Source organism: Abramis brama (genome assembly GCF_963993115.1).
Source record: "Abramis brama genome assembly, chromosome: 15".
Lineage (NCBI taxonomy): Eukaryota > Metazoa > Chordata > Actinopteri > Cypriniformes > Leuciscidae > Abramis > Abramis brama.
Genome location: NC_139977.1, coordinates 37856713 through 37881979, shown reverse-complemented (window position 1 = coordinate 37881979; position 25267 = coordinate 37856713). Strand labels below are relative to the sequence as shown.

The following is a 25267-nucleotide window of genomic DNA, read 5'->3' as shown; positions in this document are numbered from 1 at the left end:
CTAGATTTTCAAACTCAAAGGCGTTTAGTTTCAGTTAAAGACAGTAAAGTTAAATCAGTTAGAGACAGTAAAGTGAAATCAGAACAACTCTAGTTTCAGTTAGAGACAGTAAAGTGAAATCAGAAATGTGATATGAAGCTGAATGAGGATGAAGTTCAGGTCTCAGCAGGACAGAGATGGGAGTCACCAGATCAGTGGCGAGAGTGTGTGTCCTGATCTGCTCATCGCAGAGATAGGAGTGTATGGGGAATTACACTGCACGATTTACAGCACCGTCAACCACGACCTCCTCAGGTCTGCTTTTCTGAGAACCGGAGCCCTTTTCTGTTCTGGGAACCAGATTTCCGTTCTCTAGTTTTTTTCTCACGAGGTTATAAAACTCAACGCACTGAAGCTCATTCAGCTCAACATCAGCTCAACATCAGCTCAGATCTCAGCACTCACTGGATGTTTCTTCTTTTCTGCTCATCACAAGGTGATTAAAACTTTTATCTTTATTTTGTAAATAGTTTTTTTATTTTTTTATTATTCATTCATTATTGAGGTTTGTAGTAAGGATGCACCGACCAGATACTCAGTAGCCTACCGGTATCGGATCCGATTCTGCCATTCTTTGCCGGATTGGGTCTCGGTCAGACGAACGATCCAAATCCGATATTGTGTGTATACTATTCAGTGTTATTGTTAAGCCCCACAAAAGCCCCACAAACATTATAAAGCACCATAAAGTTTTCCTGCACTATATTATAAGTGTTCAGAAGCCATTTATAGTAGCCTATAATTTGAGGTAGAAATTAATATTTAAATTTCGTTTTTAAGTTTAAGTTTCTATTTTTCTGTGATGTCGCGCTGGAACAACAAACACAAAGTGTGGCAATGATAATCTCAGGCACTGTTTATGAGCTTTATTTAATGTTAAAAGCATGTCATGTGACTCTGAATATCATTTAGTGCTCCAGCTGTGTAGCTGTAAAAGCAACAATGGACATATTTCACCTCAGATCTTGAAATTAAACAAATGGAAACAAGAACGTTCAAACTGTGAACAAACAAGTGTATTATTTGACAAAGATTGTTTTAGTAACTCAGTAGCCTATGTGTTTGAATAATGTTTAAATGGTGTAATATTTGTGAATTTGATTATGTGGCAACTTATCCATTTTCTTGCGAGTGCCTAGAGATTACTCTCTGGTGCCGCGAGACTCCGCCCACACGCTGTTCTGATTGCCTGACTCTGCCCACACGCTGTTCTGATTGGCTGACTCTGCCCACACGCTGTTCTGATTGGCTGTGAGTTATGATTGATTTTGACGCATCTCGCAGTCGCGTCGCGTCTAGTGTGGACAGACACATTAGGCTTGTTTGAGATGAGCAAAATCTGCGCAGAATCGATCACTGGTGATCAGCGCGAGATGCATGCCGGTTAGAAATGTGTCCGAGTGCGGTCCGCCTTGCTCTGATGTCATGCTGACGTATGTCAAAAATCTCTCGCGAGCACAAGGCGCACCTGTCGGATTCTGCAGTCCAGCGCAGTTGCAGTTACCGACTGCGCTGATCAAAAGCATGATGGGAAACGACTTGCTGACGACACAGCTTGATGTTCATTGGTTTAAACAACCGTGATGTATTGTTCTCTTTTAAAATGTTTGATTTTAAAACTCTGGTATCATGTTTTATGTGTATACTTTATGTGGTAATATTATATAATATCAGAAGATTGCCATAGAAGGCAATATCATTTTAAAACTCTTTTCGCACGTACTACACAAAAACAGATGTTTGTCTATTTATGGAGTTAAACTGTGGAACACCTTGGACTATGAACTGAAGTGCTGCAAAAGTGTTTGTAAATTTAAGAATTTGTATAAGAAAAAAAAAGATAGTAAAGATAGTGTAAAGATAGGTATTACTGAAAATATTTGGTGTTTGGGGTGAGGATTGGGGTTGATCCATTGATAAAGCAGCTGTTTTTTATTTATTTTTTCTGATGTGCACAAATAAGCGACAGGTACCATAAGATTTTCTTCTTCCTGTTCCTTTTTTTTTATTCATTCATGCACGTTATGAATGAATGAATGAATTTATGTGTGTATGACTTGTGCAATAAATAAATAAATAAATAAATATTCCCAAACTATCTCAGTGCGATCTCTATGGGTTATGCAATGTAATTTTTATTTTTTTTAAAAGAAAGAAAAAAAAACACATGTATGTATTAAAGAAAAAAGCAACAGAACTTCAATTCCATCCAGTTTATTAGCAACACTGTGCACGAGCGTGAATCCGGTGAATCCCCCGATATCCGTCTTTGATCTCACAGGTGTCAGATCCACTGCGAGAAGAGAGAACTGTCCGGCTTGCCTGCGCTTTTTTCACTCCTCCCCTCACTGCAGCCGCCTACTCTCGCGTACATTTCAGGCGAGGCAAGGCGCATCTCAAACAAGCCTATTATTTGTCTCTGGAATCTTATCGCATCGCGTCTGGTTAGCACACGGTGTAATACGCGCTTTGTGCCGCACTGTATTGGAGCCTTTCATATCATAATACTTTTGTGCAATGAAAAATTATTAATAGCCTTTCTTGTTCTATCCTATCTATATGTTGCTGCTAAGACAAAAAAATTGTCTTAATTTTATTGTTCTATATAGCCTACATTTTTTTTTTATCTATTGGATTTTTTATCGTTTTTCATGAATGTATTTTACAACAATACAAAGAGCAATGTGTGACGTTTTACCTGATTTAGTACTACACTTATTGTCTCTTATTTGTTCCCCACTGAATAATGTTTTTTTTTTCCACTAAATGTTCAGTTTTTATATAATTATTTTGCACTCGTGATTTTTCTAAATTATACTGCTGAATTATCCACTAATCTGGTTTATAATAGCATTTTTGTCATAGATTATTATCTTTTTTTTATTTGTTGTTTTTCTTTATAATAAAGTTGTCTGTATTAAGTAGATTGTGTCAAGTCAAGTCAAGTCACATTTATTTATATCGCTTTTTACAATACAGAGTGTTTCAGAGCAGCTTCAGAGATAACAGGAAAATAATGAAAAAAAAACGTTTGTTTCCAGAAGAAAATAGCGTCTCAGTCCAGCTTAAGGAAGTTCAGTGATGGTTCATTTTGGTTTTACAAAAAGTTATTAATTTAGTCCTAGTTTCTTACCCTCGTGTCTATAGAGGGATGAACTAGAACATGAGGAAAGACTGATGCTGATGGTTAATATTTAATGCACTTTTGTTATTTTCTTCTCTGTCGTTCATCTGGGCATCTTGATTTTTTATGATGTTTTCATTCAATGAACAGAATGATTAAAAGTGTCTTGAATTTGTTGTCAGGTTGTAACAAACTGGGCTTGCACTTTAAATAAACCAGTAGTCACTTAAAAGTTCAGGGTACTCACAAGGCATTAATGAATAAGGGGAATAACTATATCAACACTTGTAATCAGACAAAGATAGGCAGAAGCAGGTTAACCATCAAAGTATATTGATAACTCAATAGTCAAATCAGAAAAAATGACACTTATCCGAGAGTCCTTGATCAATTAGTCCATGCTTGAGAAGTATTGTCCTTATGTGTGAATCCTAAGTCCTTGAACACCAACAAACGAATCAAAATGTCCAAGAAAAATAATAATAATCCTCCAAACGTGATGAAATAGCAAAAACACCCCCAAAAAACAAGTCTTCTCTTGAATCTCGATGGGTAATTAATCCATAAGCGACTTCAAAGTAGAAGGCTAAAAAACCACCATTCCGTTTGATTCAAACAGGATCAACTCACATGCCTCCTCCTTGCTTGCTTGGCCATTTCTCTTAAAGAAGGCCTTCCTCCCCCTAGGTGCTCTCCTGGCAAAATAAAAGTCCATTTTGCCTACTACAGGATGTTTCTCCACCAAACATAAAAGTCCCACATACAAAAAAGACAGAGAAATTCAACTAGGGCCTGAAACCAATTAAATCAACCCTATACATATTTTACAAATTGTCTAACGTTCAATGTCTTCCTCACATTGGTAAAATAAAGTATATTTGTGTATTTCTCTTAGCTCTAATATAGTGTCACAGAGTTACAGTTGACTAATATCTGTTATTGTGATATAAACTGAACCTGCACTTGAACTGACACCACTGGCTTTAACTAAACTGTTTTCTGTGTGACTGAACAGATTCAAATGAAGAGGAGAAAGAAAATCAGCAGAAATCACAGATCAGCAGAAAACAAGAAGACTGAGAGAAAAATGGAGGACAGAAATGAGAGACAAACCAGTGAATCACCAGAGGAAAGAGGACAGAGACTTGATAGATCGAGCAGTATGAAGAGAGGAAAGCCAAGCTGTGAGTGTTTGATCATTAAGACTCTTATAGTCTTGCTAGATTCACTATTATTTTCTTCACAATCCTGTTATAAAGTTCCACATTCAGAGAGTTCATCATTTTCTACAGTCTCAGATCAGTGTTTCCAGATGTTTACAAAATGTTGACAGAATATATTATAGATCAAGGACATAAAAAACAAAAAGAAAGCAATGATGATAATCTGATATATATTTGTGATTTCTAGTGTCCTGTGATCCAGACGAGCCTGTAAAGTTTGATTCTGATGTCAAAACTGAGGAGAGATTCTCATCAAACCCTTCATCATGTTCACAAGATCACACAACATCAGTGACGTCCATCAGCAGCTGAAGACCTGAACATCTTCATCATCATCATCTTCATCATCATCATCAGTCTGTTCAGCTCCTGGACTCTCCTTGACTGGACTTCTGTACTCATGAACAGTTTCTTCCTCAGATGTGTGTCTCAATCCTGCACTTCTGCTTTACTGACACACTAGTGTTCTCTGCCTCTGATAGTGAACACTTGCACATGCTTATATGAGCAATATCACACTCGTAGCCGTGCGATATCAGTGTATATCAGCAATGCTGTGATTCAGCCGGGTCATAGGTAATCACTGATATACACCGACATCGCACGGCTACGACTAAAACATGACAGCGCTGCTAAAACAAACTCCTTGTTCTGACTCACTCATAAAGAGAGTCTTTGCTATGGAGATAGAATTGTCTCTTTATTACATGCGAGAAAATAAATGATCTGAGAGAAAAAAGAAATTTGAGAGAAAAAGTTATCCCACTGATAGCAAAAAAGCATTTCATGAGAGAAAAAAGAATATTTGAGAGAAAAAGTTTTCATACCAGTAGCAAAAAATAATAATATTTGAGACTAAAAAAAGTTTTGAGAGAAAGTATTTTCTCATAGAACATAAAAAAATATAAATTTGAAATTTTTAAAATTATTTCTGAGAAAAAAAATCTCTCCCAAAATACTTTGAAAAAAACTATATAACTATATATTTTTTGCTATCAGTGTGAAAACATTTTCTCTAAAAAAAAGTGTTTCTCTCAAAACGCTTTTCTTTGCTCTCGATGCAATTTCTTGCTCTCGTGTCAGGATTTTGTTTTTGCTGTGATAATTGTGTCATGGGCGGGGCCACGTTCCTATTGGCCAGTCGGGTGAGCATCGTCTTGTCTTGGGAGTCGAACTGAATCATTACACCATTGTTCGGTTCACCGGCATAGATGCCGCCTCTGCCTTAGTTGAGCACCGACACTCCAATGTTTGGGTAAGATCAGGGGCGTAGGAGCAATTTTGAACCTGGGGGGGACAGTAAATGCTAGGGGGCTTCGGGGTAATATATATATATATATATATATATATATATATATATATATATATATATATATATAAAAGCACGCGAATGTGCGAATATGCAAATATAAACCAACTTTACCTAAGTCTTAATCCGCGCCACTGATCGCAGCGGCAACGAGCACTTTGATCACTTGATTTAAAAAACACATTTCAGCCCTAGATCGTCTCTTATTTAAAAAATAAAAAACCTTACGGCGAAATGACAATATCCTCCACACACTCGTTTGTAAGGCGGCTTCCTGTATTTTTGCTAGTCGATTTTATTTCATCCAGTGACATGGGTTTTAACTTCATTCAGGAGATTTTGGGTAACTGCACAACTGACAGATGACTTTGAGCGCACCGCCAACGGTGTGTGTGTGTGTAACCATAGCGACAAAACGACAAACTTTCGGACCCTAGTGGGGGTGGACAAAACTTAGATTTTGAAGCTCCTACGCATAGGCTATGGGTAAGATGATGACACACACAACTCGATGAGTAGCTGGCTGAGCAAGTTCAGCATCACTGAAGATTAAACATTAAAAAATAGCACTCATATTCATGAATGAATGTGTATTATATTGTGTATTATATGCTCAACTAAGGCAGAGGCGGCATCTATGCCGGTGAACCGAACAATGGTGTAATGATTCAGTTCAACTCCCAAGACAAGACGATGCTCACCCGACTGGCCAATAGGAACGTGGCCCCGCCCATGACACAATTTTCACAGCAAAAGCAAAATCCTGACACCAGAGCAAGAAATTGCATCGAGAGCAAAGAAAAGCGTTTTGAGAGAAACACTTTTTTTTTTAGAGAAAATAATTTCACACTGATAGCAAAAAAAATATATAGTTATATAGTTATAAGTATTTTGAGAGAGATTTTTTTCTCAGAAATAATTTAAAAAATTTCGAATTTATATTTTTTTATGTTCTATGAGAAAATACTTTCTCTCAAAACTTTTTTTAGTCTCAAATATTATTATTTTTTGCTATTGGTATGAAAACTTTTTCTCTCAAATATTCTTTTTTCTCTCATGAAATGCTTTTTTGCTCAGTGGGATAACTTTTTCTCTCAAACTTTTTTTTTTCTCTCAGATCATTTATTTTCTTGCATGTAATAAAGACACAATTCTAGCTCCATACTTTGCCGCCATCTAGAGGCGTAATAATGTAACTTTCACTGAAGTCCATATCAGGATTCTTTCTCAATAGCAAATACTACACATTATTTAAGATAAGATTAAAGATTTAAGATTAATAAGACTAAAGATCGCCCGTTTGATGTACCCCAAATGAATTATATCTCATGTTTAACTACTATCAAGGCCTACATAAGAGCCAGCGGCAAATTCCCGAAAGACTGTCCGAGACGACGCTGTTCTCTGCGGGAACATGAGCGCTGAACGCCCGCTGACGGCCTGGAGCTCGAACCAGCGAAAGCTTCTGAACAGATCGTAAAATAGGCTCTAAGACTATATATTAGTCACGTATTTTGGGGTCTAAATAACTACATTCTTGCCTAAAAAAACTCTTAAAACTACATTTTGTGATACAACTACAGTAGTATTTATAAAAACTGTGGTGGATTTGCTCGACCGCCGTGACAGTCGCCGCAAGCGGAGCGAGACACTCGGTGAAGCGGTTAGAGCGCTGATACTGGGGCAATGTCGCACGGCTAGAAAAGGCTCTCAGCCAATCAGATTCGAGAACCAGAAAGAACCGTTGTATAAATATAATACCCGGGTGCTATAATAATGATAAAGTAAGTCTGAACATTAAAATGTTTCCATGTTCATTTGTTTACATAAAAAAGTTGGCCAAGTTGTAATATAAGCCTACATTTTCAGAAATTTACAGAAAAGTTAATCTCTAGTTAGAAAACACTGCAGTTTACAGAATACTAGTTAATTGTAGGCTATACTTGATACTGAAATGTGATTTATTTTGTTACAGAAGGTTTTATACGGGTCTTTTGATCACTTTTTTAGTATGTATGCCCTTCACAATTTTGTTTGTTAAAATGTAATTTGGACACATTTGAAATGTTGCTGCTATGACTGTGACCTTTCTTTCTTTACGTTCTTTATGCACGTTTGCACTTATTGTACATTTTTGCTATTCTATAAAATAGATGTACTGTTAATAAATGAAATACATCATGTGACTTTTTGGTCTTTCATTTACAGATATCGTGATATATCGTGGATGATTTTCGTGCAATATATTGTCTGTCACAGAATCGCTAATGTTGTGATATATCGTTATCGTGGTCAAAATATCGTGATAGTATCGTATCTTGCGTTAATCTCTGATTTCCACCTCTATTACACACCTTTTGTTTAGTTTTACTTTTGATAATAAATTATTTTATTTTTTTTGCTTTAAATGTTTGGCTTTCTTGTGTGTCCCAATTTTGTTGCGTCCATTTTGAGCCACGTAACAAAACTGAGTCAATAGTAAATCGTAAACACATTCAACAACAACTAATATGTGTGTGTGTTGAGATATGATGATAAGCGTGTGTGAGTCTCTCCTGCTCTACAGCGCCACACTGTATTCCAGTGAGAGTCTGTGGTGGAAACTGGAACTGCAGCTCTAACTGAGAGATTTAAAACCACCCGCTTATTTTCACATTCATTAGTCACGTTCATTTTCACATTTCATATTAGTCTGCATCAGGTCAGACACTAGTCCGTTCTTCCTTAATGTGGAGTAATGTATAAAATTAATAAAAGTATAAATCTTTCAGTTTAAAGAGCTCGTGTGAATAGCCTTATACAGTAGTTCTGCTGTGTTTATGTTTGTTCTGAGAATAGACTTGACTTTCTTTTCCTCACCCGAATTCATCCACAACTTATAATATTCTGAATCAACATTCCAAGTAGCATTAGTGTGTGTGTCATGTGTACTTAAGCCTGTCAATCATCACTATAGTGCCATCTTCAGGCTGAATAACTCAAGAACACTAGATCCCTGACAGAAGTGTGTTTGTGTGTGTGTGTTCAGTCTCAGTAACTAGAGCAGTGGTTCCCAAACCTGTCCTGAAGGCACCCCAACACTGCACGTTTTCTTTGTCTCCCTAGTCAAACACACCTGATTCAACTCATCAGCTCATTAACCCATGTGACAATGAGCTGATGAGTTGAATCAGGTGTGTTTCATTAGGGAGACAAAGAAAACGTGCAGTGTTGGGGTGCCTTCAGGACAGGTTTGGGAACCACTAGAGATCACACAGTTTGAGTTATGGAGACTTCAGATGATCATCACAGCTGTGAAGAGAAGATACTGACCCTGCAGGGCCACATTAAGACTATAAGGGCCCTCGGGGCCCTTCATCCACCAGAACTATTACCTACATTCACTCAATCTTCATAATCACAAAGTGCAAGTTATCAGCCTTTTATTTTGCAGGAATAAATACCATTAACAAAACATCCAAACTATAGTCTGTCATTTAAATAAATACAGGCCTATACAAATATCACTGCATGAACTACATATGGGCACATAGTCCGAACAGTGGCGGAGCCAGGATCTGTTCATACTGTGGAATGAAGGAGTGAGACGGCTCTCAGATTTCATCAAAAATATCTTAATTTGTGTTGCGAAGATGAACGACAGTCTTGCGGGGAAACAACATGAGGGAGAGTAATTACTGACAGAATTTACATTTTTGGGTGAACGAACCCTTTAAAGAAAGAGCACTAAACTACGCCATCTAGAGGAACATATGAGCCACTGCAGAACTGAACAGATGATCCTCTGTCTGCATATTATCATAATCATCAGCACTACTGTTATGAATGTTGATATCAGTGAACACAGAGCTCAGATCAGTTCAGATGTTTGGATCAGAGAACTGAACTAGATTCAGTGTTGAGTCTGAATATTTGTGCATGAAATCATATTAGTGTGAATCACTTCTTTTTTTTAAAGTGGGCAGTGCTGATTAATTATTTTTTGTAATATTCAGGGTAAGTTACCTTGTTCAAGCTCTAAGTGGAGGGACTTTCAGGGTCAAATGAAACACTTTGAACACCAACAGAGCCTTAATATCTGTGTTTATTTAATTTGACTAAAAATAAAGATGAATATTCAGTGTAAAATGTCATGGAACTTACTAGACCATTTCTTCTGTATAACAGTTTTCTGACAGTAAATATTAAGATGGATGGCTTGGAATTGGTCAAATATGCTTTTCTAATAATTATTCATGTGCTGTATGATAATGCAGAAGTGCATTTGAATGCATAATTTGGAGGAAAATAATCACCAAATGTTTACAGCCAAATTTGCATTTGCTCAGATAGGCCTATATATATATTTGCATGATATCTGATGTGTCTGAGAAACACATGACTAAACCCCCAAAACAAACAAAGTCTATTAGTTTAAAGTCCCCCTTAACTCAATCATTTTATCCCTTAAAACTCATCTTGGATCTCCGAAACTACATATTTAAAAGTTTTTTCCTTGAAAAATAATTCTTCATGTCTTAAAATATCTTGAATGTAACTCGACACCCTCGCCTCATTTAGTATGCGTGGTTCTATGAATATGCAAATGAGCCCCGCCTCCACTCACTCACTCAGCTCAGAGATCCACTGTTGACGATCACACGTTGATCTGATTGGTTACAAGGTAGTTTGTGACGTCAGAAACACCAGCGATTTCAAAGCGTGTTTTTGAGACTGTCTTTGGTTCACTGCAGTTTTAAGGAGGAAATACTCAGCAATGGTGTCGACTTATGAATTTACACATGCTTTGTCTTAAAGCAGATTAAAAACACCACCTGTAAAAATCATAAACAAGTCATTAAAATTGTTTAATGGCAGAAGATCTGTGGATCATCACAAACTGCAGGAGAATTAAACATCAGGGTGAACAGCGCCCCCTACTGGCCTCACTCACAGAGCACAGGGTGAACAGCGCCCCCTACTGGCCTCACACACAGAGCACAGGGTGAACAGCGCCCCCTACTGGCCTCACTCACAGAGCACAGGGTGAACAGCGCCCCCTACTGGCCTCACACACAGAGCACAGGGTGAACAGCGCCCCCTACTGGCCTCACACACAGAGCACAGGGTGAACAGCGCCCCCTACTGGCCTCACTCACAGAGCACAGGGTGAACAGCGCCCCCTACTGGCCTCACACACAGAGCACAGGGTGAACAGCGCCCCCTACTGGCCTCACTCACAGAGCACAGGGTGAACAGCGCCCCCTACTGGCCTCACACACAGGGTGAACAGCACCCCCTACTGGCCTCACACACAGAGCACAGGGTGAACAGCGCCCCCTACTGGCCTCACACACAGGGTGAACAGCACCCCCTACTGGCCTCACACACAGAGCACAGGGTGAACAGCGCCCCCTACTGGCCTCACACACAGGGTGAACAGCACCCCCTACTGGCCTCACACACAGAGCACAGGGTGAACAGCGCCCCCTACTGGCCTCACTCACAGAGCACAGGGTGAACAGCGCCCCCTACTGACCTCACTCACTCACAGAGCGCAGAGTGAACAGCGCCCCCTACTGGCCTCACTCACAGAGCACAGGGTGAACAGCGCCCCCTACTGACCTCACTCACTCACAGAGCGCAGAGTGAACAGCGCCCCCTACTGGCCTCACTCACAGAGCACAGGGTGAACAGCGCCCCCTACTGGCCTCACACACACCTCCTCCAGCACAAACATGGGTTTCCCAGGAGTCTCCCATCCAGCTCAACCCTGCTAGATGAAGCTAGTGTTACTGTTTTAAACTCAGGCACATTCACAGAGATTCATCAGTTTCTGACGTCTGAAGATAGAGTCTACAATACTGAAAGTTTACAGATGTGTGATTGTGTTTCATTGACAGAATGTGTTATAGATTGAGATGAGAAAGCAATGTGGATAATCTGATATATATTTGTGATTTCTAGTCTCCTGTGATCCAGACGAGCCTGTAAAGTTTGATTCTGATGTCAAAACCGAGGTGAGATTCTCATCAAACCCTTCATCATGTTCAAGAACACACAACATCATCATCATCATCATCATCATCATCATCATCTTCATCATGTTCACTCCGGGACTCTTTTACAGACTCAAGAACAGTTTCTTCTTCAGATGTGTGTCTCAATCCTGCACTTCTGCTTTACTGACACACTAGTGTTCTCTGCCTCTGATAGTGAACACGCTTATACTGTATATATATATACGTATATCTCACCCAGGTCATACTTGAACCTGGAATTTCTTGTGTGTCCCAATTTTGTTGCTTTCCTTTTGAGCCATGTAACAAAACTGAATCAACAGTAAATCGTAAACGCATTCAGCATTCTTAAGCTATAATATATACGAATATTTATTTTAAATAGTAGATATATAGCCTAGTGTAAATAAACTGCAGTATTCAATAAGTATTGAACTCTAAATAGTATATGAAAATAGAATTAGTGCGTCCCAAATGGTAGTATGTTCAAATGAGTATTCCAAAGATCCCCGGATGGTTTACTATTTCCGGTCAGAATCCGAAGTGCAGATCCGGTGTGGTGAGATGAGTCTCAGCTTAGCACCCAAGCAATCCGATTGGTTCAAGCAGGTTTTATGGGTAATCGCTTTAGTGCCTGGTTCCAAATCAGAAATCACTTTATTAAACAAGTCATTTGAACTACGTTATAGACCTTATGCGCCAGAGACACGAGGGCGCCTCCATCTTTAGAATATTGTCTTTTAACTTCCGTTTTGCGGTCGCTCTGTATATTTCTATGGCATTTCTGTCCTGGAGTAATGAACTTTTGAAGAGGATTTACTTAATATAAAGTTAACGAAAGTTATCATGAGGACTGTAATGTTTAAAGCAGATGACTTAAAGGGATAGTTTGCCCAAAAATGAAAATTCGGTCATCATTTACTCACCCTCAAGTTGTTTCAAACCTGTATGAATTTCTTTCCTCTGCTGAACACAAAAGAAGATATTTTGAAAAATGTCGGTAACCAAACAGTTGATGGACCCCATTGACTTCCATAGTATTTTTTTTTCCTACTATGGAAGTCAATGGGGTCCATCAACTGTTTGGGTACCGACATTTTCTATCCCTTTAACAAATGTCAGTCGACCGGGAAGATTTGAAAAAGAGTTGTTCATTCATAACCACGCAAAATCGCGGTGAAAATACAGACCGGAAGTCAAAAGACAACGAGCGCAGCACTGAAAAGGGGCGGGGCTACATAAGGTCTATAACGACCATTAATGTCTTTTAACTTATATGTTTCATATACTAGTATATAGCCGAAGCTATAGATTGTGAAATTAAACATTTCTCGTTCTTATGGTGCGTTCACACCGGACGAGAATAGCGCGTCAGGCGCGAGTGATTTCACTGTTAAGTCAATGCAAAGATGCGTTACGCGCGTAAAAAATTCCTGCGGCGCGAATGAGGCGTTTAGCGCGGCGCGGTAGACGCGAATTCGCCTCATTCGCGCGATTGAGCGTCTGGCGCGTTAAGCGCGTTACGCACAAATGATTTTATAGTGCTATTTGTGCATTCACGCGTTTGACGCTGTCAAGATTTGTTCATGTTGTGTGTACAAACACATGGCCTGTGTCTTGGGCATGTGATTGCGTTGTCTTGTGTTGTTTACCCCGCCCCCTTGTTCTCCTCGTTAGTCTTGATTGTTCATCGGTGTCACCTGTGCCCTGGTGATGATGTCTCTTATTTAAGGTCCTTGTGTTTGTTACTCAGTGCTTGTTCGTTTTGTATCTTGTCCTCCTGTTTGGTGAGCAGTTTATTCCTGTGATCGGAGTTTGTATCCTGCCTGTTAGTTCTAGTCTTATGTTATTGTCAAGTTTATTAGTCTAGTCCTGTCAATGTTCGTTTGCCCCCTCGAGGGTCTTTGTTTTCTGTCTGTTTAATAAATCCATGTTTCATTTATTACTGTCTGCGTTTGGGTTCATATCCGTATTTTGTGACAGACGCGAATTCGCGTCTGCCGCCCGAGTTGAAAAATCTGAACTTCTGCGTCAATTCGCGCCACGTTAACCAATCAGGAGCCTGCTTGCTTGCTGCTGTCACGTGGTGAAGTGACAGTTTATAATGTTATTTTATGTTTGGCCTCAATAAATTATTTTGTAATATGACTAAAATGCACAATAAAGCAAATAAAAACATAAAACTCGATTTCAATATATGAGAGATACTCATTTTGTATTGAATCAAAGAGTATAGAAGTAACAAGAGGCGAAACTCAATAGAACGTTCCATTGCAACAAACTCACCCATGCGCAGAGCTGCAGCTCCGCCATCTTGGACTGAACGCAACACAGCTGTCATAGAATTGAACGATACGGGGGTTCAAATTCAAAAGCGATTAAATTAACTAAAAAGTAGTTTCTAGTTTTTAATATCTTTAGAGCAGACATCCCATGTCTCCCGGAAGATCCGGGAGTCTCCCGCATATTGATAGCGGCTCCCTGATGCCCGCAAATTAGCTAAAACCACCCGGAATCTAGAGCGAGCGAGCAAGAGCGCGCAGCTCCAAACCGTGTAACGTAGAGCACACGGCAGAAAGGGTGAGGGAGCGAGATATCAACATATCAACCTAAAATGTGGAACACAACTTGTTCAGATTTTTTGCTTTCATTTTCTTGCAGTTCTAGAGTAAAATATATTTTGTAATATATATATTTTGTATAAAATATAAATAATTATATTTTTAAATTTGTACATTTTAATAAACTCAAACTTATATAACTTTTTTCTGTTTCACTTTCATAATTTATTTCACTTCAACAATAATCTGACAAATTAAAACAAGACCATCCATAGGTCTAAATTCCAAAGCATTCTTGAATTACAACCATTTAAGTTTGGATAGTGATTTTCATGTTTATGTGAAAAAAAGGTGACAGATAAAGGGTTAATTTAGTGATAACAATGAATTAATAAAGCGGTAATTTGCCAAGTTAGGTGTTCATATATCTCTGAAAGTATGCGATTTAAAAAGCCCATTTCGAGTCTTGACAATTTCGACCAAATACATAACGTTAGCAAACTGTTACTGCGGTTATGGGATAGCTTACATTAACGTTACAGCACCTGTTATCGTTGACGTTAGCTCACTTTAAAGTTAATAAAACCTTTTCTACTTTACCTCTCTGGATCTTTGGGGAATCTATGAAATGCTAGTTGATTGGTTGTACACTGGTAGTTGTTGCAGCTGATGGCAGAACACTGTTTTCTTTGTTTCCAATTATTTCCAGACATAATGTTAATGCTGTACAGTAGTTGTGCTAACGGTAAAGTTGTTGGTTCAGTCCAAAATGGCGGCCGCGCTACCGAAGCGCCACCTAGTGGCTGTTGTCAAAACTGCAATGGAGTTTCGCCTCTTGTTACTTCTATACTCTTTGATTGAATGCTATTTATTCCAACAAACACAAATTAGTGTATAAAAACAAAACAAAAAAATCACAGGACAGGTTTCACTTTTGAAGGCGGGCTCCATTTATTATCAAAACAAAAATAAATGACAGATTAGGTGCGGGAGAGGGTGAACCTGGTTTGGTGGACCCGAGTACAGCGACGATGTCCCATACGCAGCTGTTTCTGCTCTCCAGAGCATATACGAGCGGTGATTCTCTCGATTAATGCTAATGCTAATGCTCGATAAACATCTAAAAAAAAGATGGCCGCCAAAAAGTTTCGAAACTTTCACCTCTGACGTGCGTAAATTTCGCTTCAAACTTTTGATTTTACGCACGTCAATTTCGCTCTTGATGCCCAAATGCACACAAAGTGGTCAAGCGTATAAATAGCGTCCGGTGTGAACGCACAGTTAGTGTTTTTTAGTTAGCTTACATAAACACACACACACACACACACACACACACTCACACACACAATTCAGAATTGGAAACACTCCCTATGCACCAGTGGACGCGCGCCGTTATGAATGCACACACACGCAACTTCTACAGAAGACTGTATTCTCTAAACGTTTCGACTTTAATCTCGAAACGTTTCGACTTTAATCTCAAAATACTAGTTTTGTTGTTTTTTTTACGTTTTTTTTTTGACAATCCCTATATGACCGCTTTCGCTAGCTATGCTAACGGCGGTCATAATAAGACATTGAGCGCCCTCATATAGCCAAAGTGGCATGATCCTCATTTCATAACACCTCTGCGAAGATTCGACCGTGAGATCGGTAGTCGAATCAGGCTCCTCCTATCGAAGCATCGAATCTTCGACTATTCGGGGTCACCCCTACATTGGTTACACATCATGTACAAATAAATATGAATAATATGTGTTTACTGGATCAGTTTGTTTATTTTCTTGTTGTATGTTGTGTTCCTATGACTGAACCTCAGTGAGAAAAGTTAGTTTTTTTCATCAATGAAGCTTTTAATAATCAGAGATCAGTTATGACTGATAATAGTGCTGGTGCTTCTGAACAAGATCAGACATGATGAACTCCTCAAAACCACTGCTGTTGAAACACTATTTTATGATTTTGTTTAATATGTTCTATTGTATGCAAAAGAACTGAAACATGAGGAGTAATGCAGTTTTTGTAATGCCATCTGGTGTTAGTATTAGACAGTTATTGCTCTAAATATGTTCATTTTGGATAGAAAACTAGTGCTAGTGTTTTGACAGAACTATTAGATACTGAATTGGGTTTGCCTTGTTTTCATAGAGGTAGTGTATGTAGAATTATTTTATTTGTTTTGCAATTTTAAATGTAGACTTAGAATGACTAATTGTGTGATGTGGTTGTGTTGCTGTTATGAGTTTTAAATAAGTACTTTAACTGGGGGAATAGACATATCCTGTTTAAACCACAGGATGAACTCACTAACACACTGGAAAAACTTTCACTCGCAAAACTCTCCATTTACACATGAGCCGCTCTCAAACACAACTCTCAGATGCTTTACGAAATTCAGTGAGAATTAAACATATTCCTCAAAATAAGAATCGCAATCATCAAAAGTACAAAAAAAAAAAACTAGCATTGTAGCATTAACGGCTCATTTTCAGTGTTGAGCAACAACAGCCTTCCAACAGCACGAGAATTACCCGACAACAAGAGATGAAAGACGCAGAAACCGAAACACTTCCTTACAGAACTTCCTGTCTGATAAGAATAATTAAATCAATATGTAGATCAGTTAGTCATAATGTCACGGGGTGACGAAAATTCTAGGGAGTCAAGGCGGAACTAATGTCCGCCGGGATTTGCTTCCCGCCGCACCCAAGATAAGAGAACACCGGCTTAGTTCCGGGCGAGCGCAAAATTTCCGCACTCAGGATAATTAGCCGAAATTGCCGCCAGCTGTGCACTATGAGACACGTTGTTATTAGGATGGGATATAAGGAGAGAGGGACATGACGAGGGAGAGGGGAGGCGCGCAGCGCGTGAGCGGCCGTGGCCGCGGTCGCGGCGGGAGGCCGCGGGAGAGAGAGACAGACGAGAGAGACAGACGAGAGAGACAGACGAGAGAGACAGACGAGAGAGACAGAGAGAACTTCGGCTGGATTGCGGGCGGAGGCCTTGGTGCACTGTGGGTCTGTTGAGTTGCGGTTTTATTGTGGAAATGAGCACGAGTGGAACCTTGCAGTGTGTGGTGGAAATGTGAGTGTGGGAATTGTTTCTGCTGTTCACTCGCAATCACAGCTGTCCATTCCTCCCTCTGTCTGAGTCCAGTGAAGAGCCTGCTAATGCTTGAAGAGCCTGCTAATGCTTGAAGAGCCTGCTAATGCTTGAAGAGCCTGCTAATGCTTGAAGAGCCTGCTAATGCTTGAAGAGCCTGCTAATGCTTGAAGAGCCTGCTAATGCTTGAAGAGCCTGCTAATGCTTGAAGAGCCTGCTAATGCTTGAAGAGCCTGCTAATGCTTGAAGAGCCTGCTAATGCTTGAAGAGCCTGCTAATGCTTGAAGAGCCTGCTAATGCTTGAAGAGCCTGCTAATGCTTGAAGAGCCTGCTAATGCTTGAAGAGCCTGCTAATGCTTGAAGAGCCTGCTAATGCTTGAAGAGCCTGCTAATGCTGTGAGTTACACGTGTCTATTCCTCCCTCTGTCTGAGTCCAGTGAAGAGCCTGCTAATGCTTGAAGAGCCTGCTAATGCTTGAAGAGCCTGCTAATGCTTGAAGAGCCTGCTAATGCTTGAAGAGCCTGCTAATGCTTGAAGAGCCTGCTAATGCTTGAAGAGCCTGCTAATGCTTGAAGAGCCTGCTAATGCTTGAAGAGCCTGCTAATGCTGTGAGTTACACGTGTCTATTCCTCCCTCTGTCTGAGTCCAGTGAAGAGCCTGCTAATGCTTGAAGAGCCTGCTAATGCTTGAAGAGCCTGCTAATGCTTGAAGAGCCTGCTAATGCTTGAAGAGCCTGCTAATGCTTGAAGAGCCTGCTAATGCTTGAAGAGCCTGCTAATGCTTGAAGAGCCTGCTAATGCTTGAAGAGCCTGCTAATGCTTGAAGAGCCTGCTAATGCTTGAAGAGCCTGCTAATGCTTGAAGAGCCTGCTAATGCTTGAAGAGCCTGCTAATGCTTGAAGAGCCTGCTAATGCTTGAAGAGCCTGCTAATGCTGTGAGTTACACGTGTCTATTCCTCCCTCTGTCTGAGTCCAGTGAAGAGCCTGCTAATGCTGTGAGTTACACGTGTCTATTCCTCTCTCTGTCTGAGTCCAGTGAAGAGCCTGCTAATGCTTGAAGAGCCTGCTAATGCTTGAAGAGCCTGCTAATGCTGTGAGTTACACGTGTCTATTCCTCTCTCTGTCTGAGTCCAGTGAAGAGCCTGCTAATGCTGTGAGTTACACGTGTCTATTCCTCTCTCTGTCTGAGTCCAGTGAAGAGCCTGCTAATGCTTGAAGAGCCTGCTAATGCTTGAAGAGCCTGCTAATGCTGTGAGTTACACGTGTCTATTCCTCCCTCTGTCTGAGTCCAGTGAAGAGCCTGCTAATGCTTGAAGAGCCTGCTAATGCTTGAAGAGCCTGCTAATGCTTGAAGAGCCTGCTAATGCTTGAAGAGCCTGCTAATGCTTGAAGAGCCTGCTAATGCTTGAAGAGCCTGCTAATGCTTGAAGAGCCTGCTAATGCTTGAAGAGCCTGCTAATGCTTGAAGAGCCTGCTAATGCTTGAAGAGCCTGCTAATGCTGTGAGTTACACGTGTCTATTCCTCTCTCTGTCTGAGTCCAGTGAAGAGCCTGCTAATGCTGTGAGTTACACGTGTCTATTCCTCTCTCTGTCTGAGTCCAGTGAAGAGCCTGCTAATGCTTGAAGAGCCTGCTAATGCTGTGAGTTACACGTGTCTATTCCTCTCTCTGTCTGAGTCCAGTGAAGAGCCTGCTAATGCTTGAAGAGCTTGCTAATGCTGTGAGTTAAACGTGTCTATTACTCTCTCTGTCTGAGTCCAGTGAAGAGCCTGCTAATGCTGTGAGTTACACGTGTCTATTCCTTTCTCTGTCTGAGTCCAGTGAAGAGCCTGCTAATGCTTGAAAAGCCTGCTAATGCTGTGCTGAGAAACGCTGAAGAGAACGCTGAAGAGAACGCGGAAGCTGTGGATTATGTCCATTCCTCTCTCTGTCCGAAGGTGCTGAGAAATGCGAAGAGATACATGAAGAGATAACCTGAACTGAAGAGACTTTTAACATTGCTTTTATTATTTAATAAAGAGTATATTTATTTTGAATGCTGTGTCCGCCATTTCCTTTGTGTCCACGGCCGGCTCCTCAGGGGCGGCACGCAAGCGAAGGGGTGGGCGGCCCGCTGGCGCTCCACCCCGACCTGTGACATAAAATGGCGTAGTCGGCAGGATGCCGCCCTGAGTTGAGCAACCGTGGGCCGAAGGTATGGCGACCAGTTTTTTTTTTCCTTTTTTTGTTTATTTTTGCTTTGTTTTTTTTGTTTTCCTTTCCTTTTTTTTTCCTTTTCTTCTGGAGCGGATTGGCGGGGGGGTATGTCACGGGGTGACGAAAATTCTAGGGAGTCAAGGCGGAACTAATGTCCGCCGGGATTTGCTTCCCGCCGCACCCAAGATAAGAGAACACCGGCTTAGTTCCGGGCGAGCGCAAAATTTCCGCACTCAGGATAATTAGCCGAAATTGCCGCCAGCTGTGCACTATGAGACACGTTGTTATTAGGATGGGATATAAGGAGAGAGGGACATGACGAGGGAGAGGGGAGGCGCGCAGCGCGTGAGCGGCCGTGGCCGCGGTCGCGGCGGGAGGCCGCGGGAGAGAGAGACAGACGAGAGAGACAGACGAGAGAGCCAGAGAGAACTTCGGCTGGATTGCGGGCGGAGGCCTTGGTGCACTGTGGGTCTGTTGAGTTGCGGTTTTATTGTGTAAATAAGCACGAGTGGAACCTTGCAGTGTGTGGTGGAAATGTGAGTGTGGGAATTGTTTCTGCTGTTCACTCGCAATCACAGCTGTCCATTCCTCCCTCTGTCTGAGTCCAGTGAAGAGCCTGCTAATGCTTGAAGAGCCTGCTAATGCTTGAAGAGCCTGCTAATGCTTGAAGAGCCTGCTAATGCTTGAAGAGCCTGCTAATGCTTGAAGAGCCTGCTAATGCTTGAAGAGCCTGCTAATGCTTGAAGAGCCTGCTAATGCTTGAAGAGCCTGCTAATGCTTGAAGAGCCTGCTAATGCTTGAAGAGCCTGCTAATGCTTGAAGAGCCTGCTAATGCTTGAAGAGCCTGCTAATGCTTGAAGAGCCTGCTAATGCTTGAAGAGCCTGCTAATGCTTGAAGAGCCTGCTAATGCTGTGAGTTACACGTGTCTATTCCTCCCTCTGTCTGAGTCCAGTGAAGAGCCTGCTAATGCTTGAAGAGCCTGCTAATGCTGTGAGTTACACGTGTCTATTCCTCTCTCTGTCTGAGTCCAGTGAAGAGCCTGCTAATGCTGTGAGTTACACGTGTCTATTCCTTTCTCTGTCTGAGTCCAGTGAAGAGCCTGCTAATGCTTGAAAAGCCTGCTAATGCTGTGCTGAGAAACGCTGAAGAGAACGCTGAAGAGAACGCGGAAGCTGTGGATTATGTCCATTCCTCTCTCTGTCCGAAGGTGCTGAGAAATGCGAAGAGATACATGAAGAGATAACCTGAACTGAAGAGACTTTTAACATTGCTTTTATTATTTAATAAAGAGTATATTTATTTTGAATGCTGTGTCCGCCATTTCCTTTGTGTCCACGGCCGGCTCCTCAGGGGCGGCACGCAAGCGAAGGGGTGGGCGGCCCGCTGGCGCTCCACCCCGACCTGTGACAATAATACACAAAACTACAAACCCACTAAAGATGAACATCTGAGTAAATACAAAGCACAGATATGAATAAAATAAATACAACAAAATACTAAATACAAACACAGCACAGACAAGACACTAAATTTACTGTACTGTAGATTTACATTTATTAATTTACCAGATGCTTTTATCCACATACAAATGAGGAATATCACAAGAAATTTGCCACAAATACACAATATTTATAGAATATAATACCAGGTTTATTAGAATGCTAGATTAGAAGACCAGCAAGAGCAGAGGAGAAATATAGAGATTTTTGTTGTTGTTTTAAATGCCTTGTTGGTTTAATGTTGTGTTGTTCAGTATAATGATTGTGTTCAGCATTTTTGAAGTGTTTGAAAGTTGTGATGATCTCAGCAGAGACGGGGAGAATTACATTTCACAAACAGATTCTGCCCGCAGGGCATTAATGTGGGAGTGTGTGGCTTGAATAACTGTGACTGTGCATGAGTTTATTTCAGTGTTTATCACAGCTCTCTATCTGGGGTCCAATTCACGAAAGCATCGTTGGCCAACTATGGTCGCAAGTTCATCGCAATGTCCATTGAACTCTATTGGTAACGAGGGAACTTGCGACCATAGTTGACTAATGATGCTTTCGGGAAACGCATCCCTGATCTCCAGACTGATACTAAAACTGCATGAGTCCAGCAGGAGCCAGAGGAGGAGTGTAACCTTCACTGTATTAAAGCTGAACTTTCTGAGCGGTCTGATCTCTCAGATCTGTACTGTGTCCTCTCTTCTGCTCATCACAAGGTAACTAAAACACTTTATCTTTAATTGTTCTCTAAAGAGATTTCTATTAATTATTTAATTCCAGACATTTATGTCTCTATTATAGTGAAACTGAAATGTAAACCTGTATTGCTCAACAATCATTAACTGATGTCAAACTTCACTCTGAACTGAACTACTGTATTATTTTGAGTGTGTAAAATCAGTTCTAAACTATAACTTTCATTCACTCTATAGGAAGAGCATTATTTACATTATATAAATGATTTACATTATTCACTCTTCATGAACTATAACTCATATAGACTGGTCTCCCACTGAAGCTGAGCAGGGTTGAGTCTGGTCCGTACACTCCAAAAACATCTCTGAAAATAGGGCACAATGGATAAATATTAAGGAATTTAGATTTTTTGATCTGAACGCATCTGATCTGAATATTTTACAGTAATCATTGATGTATTCAGTGTTTTTACTGTATGTTTCTGTACTGTATATATAGGGTGAATACTGGTAAAGTGGGACACTTTCTGATAATTTACCCTCTGCATATTTTCTTATTATGATAAATGTCTTAGCCCATCATATGATACTATCCTAAATATCTTAAGAGCTGTACTCTACTATACAGAATAAAAAAGAGAGAAACATTAAACACAGGATGGATGACTCTTCCTCAAACACACATTGATTTTGAAAAACACATTTTTCCAGGCGCTCCTGTCAAACAAAATTTTGTATTGGGTTTAATTTCATATAAAAAAAAAAAGAAAAAAAAAAGAGGAACCTTCATAAACATTTCTTCTTATAATTATTCCACACAGGCTAAATTTCATTTCTTTTTGTACAGTAGGTTAGTCTACATGTCAATACAGCCAGTGCAAGTGAATGCCTCAGGTCTTCAATGCCAACCTGATCTCACGGCAAAACGTACAAATTATACGAGGTGGCTAATTCGTATGAATTAATACAACCTCACTCGTACGAATTAGTAAGATTTTTGCTAAATCGTACATATTTTACGAATTGCCCAATTGGTATGAATTCATACGAATGACCTACCCCTGACCCCGCCCCTAAACCTACCCATCACGTGGGTTTAGACAAATCGTACAAATTCGTAAATATTACGAATACGAATATTTTACGAATATTACATTTGCAAAATATTGCAAATGTCCCGGCCATCCGAGCTTGTACCCTCCATCTTTCTTGGGGTTTTTTTGGAATTGATTTATAAGCAGTTTACAGTCTTTGTTAAAAGCTATCTAGCTAGCTAACTAAATTTATGAGGGACATACACAAAGGGAACTCAATTCCCCCTAGCCTGGGAAAACCCAGACAAACTTCCGGCAAATTTAGATTTGCTCTACAAGTAGTCTGGCAAAGAGCCCATTCAAGGCCATTTCTAATCCGTCCAAATCGAGGCACCAATCAGAAACGTTGAGGCGGGCTTTACACGATGACGATCGCTCTGATTGGTTTTAGGTCTATCCAATTGCGCCCAGAGGCATTTGAGCGACGTCCGTTGGTGACGCCTCTTTGGAAATGAGTTATTAATGAAGCTTTGCCAGACCATAACTCAGTTACTACTGAGAATGATCTGGTTTTAACTAGGCTAAATTCCCCCAATAGAATGACTTAAATGGCTGTCCCAGTTTGCCAACCCTGTCCCAGTTTAACAAAACGCTATTGGCAAACTGGGACAGCGTCAAAATCACATAAAAAACAAAACAAAAAGATTAATATGAATGTGATTTAAAAAAAATCACCATTACATCCTATTACAAAATATAGAACAATTACAAACAATCCATGAGTTTTTATGTTCTTTTAAATAAAATTTTATTTTGATTTATATCCTTTCTAAAGTGTTTGATAGTTTTATAGATCATTCAATATAATGCATTTATTATTTTATGCCTTTGTACAAGAAGAGTGAATTTAAAGTAACCATAATGATGCTGTAAATTGAAATAATCACAGAGATACTGCATTTATTTTACAGAAAAAAAAACTGTAAAAACAAGAAGACTGAGAAAAAAATGGAGGCCAGAAATGAGACGCAAACCAGTGAATCACGAGAGGAAAGAGGACGAAGACTTGTTAGATGTGAGAGTATGGAGAGAATAAAGCCAAACTGTGAGTGTTTGATCATTATGATCTTTCTAGATGAAGCTAGTGTTACTGTTTTAAACTCAGGCACATTCACAGAGATTCAACAGTTTCTGACTTATGAAGATAGAATCTAGAATATTGAAAGATGTGTGATTGTGTTTAATTTACAGAATGTGTTATAGATTGAGATGAGAAAGCAATGATGATAATCTGATATATATTTGTGATTTCTAGTCTCCTGTGACCCAGACGAGCCTGTAAAGTTTGATTCTGATGTCAAAACTGAGGTGAGATTCTCATCAAACCCTTCATCATGTTCTCAAGATCACACAACATCTTCATCATCATCATCATCATGTTCATCTTCATCACCATCATCATCTCTCCGGGACTCTTTTACAGACTCAAGAACAGTTTCTTCCTCAGATGTGTGTCTCAATCCTGCACTTCTGCTTTACTGATACACTAGTGTTCTTTGCCTCTGATAGTGAGCACTTGCACATGCTTTATATATATATATAATACTGGTGTGTCAGTAAAGCAGAAGTGCAGAATTGAGACATTATATGACAAAGAAACGTGTAACCACAGGCGATTTAGGGGTTAAATCACAGTAAAAGAGACAATAGCTCACTAAGAACACTGTAGACCAGGGGCTGTATTCACAAAGCATTTTATCTTACCACTAGGAGTACTCCTAAATCGCACTAAAAGATTTTAGCTAGGAGTTTTCTCTTAAAAGTTATTCACAATGCCTTTCAGACCTACTCTTAGTAAAGAAAAATGACAACTCCTAAACTAAGAGTGAGTCTTCATTGCTATGGATGACGTCATTACTCATGCACGAGCTTGACTGAAGTGACCACCTTGATTGGCTGATGATTGTAACGCGGGAATTATTCCAAACTCCTCCCCTACGATGATGAGTGACAGGTGACAGGTCTGAGAATGCGTGCGCTACACAAGTAGTGCGAAGGACGGAAGATGATGAATAACTGAATAAATAGCCTAAATGAATAAAGAGTAAGGCAAAACAAATAGCCTAGTAGCCTAATGAAACATATGGATTGATGCATTATCTTTGCAACATTATTGAATTAATCTGTCACTATATGCCTCTGCCTACGTTTGCAAAGAGAAGAACATTTTAATTTGATTCACAATGAAACGTTACAATTAGTTTACATGCAATGAGTAGCCTAGTTTTGGTTGTTGTTATTGCATCCCTAGTTATGCCTACAATGCAAAATTGTTCCCTCGCGATTGTTCCGCTCCTGCAGCCGTCGCATACGCATTTCAAAACATCGCAACGTGAAATGCCTCAAAAAGCGGTTTGTGAAGGTCTTAGTGAGTTAGGAGTCCTCTCGACCTCTTTTAAGCTGTCCCAGGCTTAGGTGCTGCTTTTAGGGCTA

At 40.1% G+C, this 25267-nt stretch overlaps 1 protein-coding gene and 4 long non-coding RNA genes across 5 annotated transcripts in view; 4 read left to right on the top strand and 1 right to left on the bottom strand.

The window, feature by feature from the left end:
• The window catches only part of LOC311096818 (uncharacterized protein), a 174649-nt gene that overhangs the window by 70873 nt on the left and 78509 nt on the right, over positions 1-25267 (bottom strand). The gene's annotated exons all lie outside the window — the stretch shown is intronic.
• On the top strand, positions 411-6403 carry LOC311096844. The gene is made up of 3 exons (XR_014609145.1): positions 411-475; positions 4179-4347; positions 4574-6403. It is a non-coding gene; the product is annotated as an uncharacterized lncRNA (long non-coding RNA).
• Positions 18808-19394, top strand: LOC311097861. The gene is made up of 2 exons (XR_014609338.1): positions 18808-19138; positions 19180-19394. It is a non-coding gene; the product is annotated as an uncharacterized lncRNA (long non-coding RNA).
• On the top strand, positions 20465-20861 carry LOC311097862. The gene is made up of 2 exons (XR_014609339.1): positions 20465-20545; positions 20647-20861. It is a non-coding gene; the product is annotated as an uncharacterized lncRNA (long non-coding RNA).
• Positions 21734-25267, top strand: part of LOC311096834 — a 55166-nt gene continuing 51632 nt past the window's right edge. Inside the window, exon 1 of the long non-coding RNA XR_014609134.1 lies at positions 21734-21761. This is a non-coding gene — a long non-coding RNA (uncharacterized lncRNA). The remainder of the gene's footprint in view (positions 21762-25267) is intronic.